General features: G+C 45.2%; 1 pseudogene; it reads right to left on the reverse strand.

Moving 5' to 3' along the window:
• Nucleotides 1–340: 340 nt before the first annotated feature.
• LOC118827906 lies at nucleotides 341–787 on the reverse strand (annotated as a pseudogene).
• Nucleotides 788–1,397: the final 610 nt, after the last annotated feature.

Here is a 1,397-nt window from a genome sequence, read left to right on the forward strand (position 1 = left end):
TGGAATATTCCCTTCAGGTCCACCCCCACATGTGTTTCATGAGTTCCAACACCTACAATATTATTTTACATAGCACAACACAACACTTTACTTCCAAAGCAATATCCTTACAACAGCCTAATGATGTGAAGTTCTGAGAAGTTACTACATTTCCCAGAGTCACACAGGCAACACATATTGGAACCAGAACTTGAACCCCAGTTACTCAAAGCCAAGTTTAGTATTATTTTTAACCATACTATGCTGCCTCTGGATTTGATTTGATTTTGATCGTGTAAAAGGTTTTTGTTTTTGTTTTTTTGTTTTCTAAGAACCTTCGCATTTTTATTGTTAGGATCTGGGTTACTTGAGAGGGATGAAACGTGAGGAGTGGGTGGCTCCAATACCCGGCCGGCTGTGTTTCACAGGCCTGTAGATGACAGAGAATTCGCCCAGGTATTGTCCGATCATCTCGGGCTTAACTTCCAACTGACTGAGGGTCTTGCCATTATAGACGCCCATCATACTTCCCACCATCTTGGGCAGGATGATCATGTCTCGAAGGTGTGTCTTCACTACCTCTGGCTTTTCCATGGGGGATGCCTCCTTCTTGGCCTTCCTCAGATGCTTCAGGATGCTGTTTGCACAGCAGACCCCTGTTGAGTCGCTGACACTGCCGAGCGCTGTACAACTGCATGAGCTGTTCATAGGACATGTCCAGCAGCTGATCCGGGTCCACACTGTGGTGGGTGAACTTCCCGAAGGTTCGCTTCTTCTGCTCCACTTCCACCATCTTGTCCGCTGTCAGGAAAAGCTTGTAAAAGGTTTTTAACAAAGTCTATCATTGGTATGCATACAATCATTATTACTATATTACATTAATCACCAGGTCTTCTCACAAAAATGGCATAGTCTGAAGACATAAGTAGGTTTGCTCTTCTTGTGTCTTAGAAAAGTAATGATATCTATTTCATTAGCACTGGTAAGCACGTGATATCTGAGCCTCCTCCGAGGCTTCTGCCAGTGAGTGAGGGGAATGAAAAAGTCCCCACCCCATGAAGAAAAGAAATATGCCTTGCTTTGAGGAGATTTTTCCTAACAGTCTGATAACCACAGGAAAGTTTTCATGCCCTCCAAAGATTGTGCTAGCCTACTTATTGCATATTGCTTAATGCAGCATGTATATATAGGTGTGTGGGGTGTTCAGGGAGGACTAGCACTTCTGGTGGGAGGGCTTGCTGAGGACTTTTCAGGGCTACTCATCCCCCTTTGCTGTCCACCTGGCACTCAACTCTCACCTGTGGCTCCAAGGAGCTGCATGCATAGCAATCACATCCTGGTAAAACTGTCTCAGCACATGGGCTAAACCAGGTGGAAGGTAACCAACAGGGCTCAAACTGGTCAGTGAATTAGGGGGA

This window comes from Trichosurus vulpecula, chromosome 8, assembly GCF_011100635.1.
Source record: "Trichosurus vulpecula isolate mTriVul1 chromosome 8, mTriVul1.pri, whole genome shotgun sequence".
Classification (NCBI taxonomy): Eukaryota; Metazoa; Chordata; class Mammalia; order Diprotodontia; family Phalangeridae; genus Trichosurus; species Trichosurus vulpecula.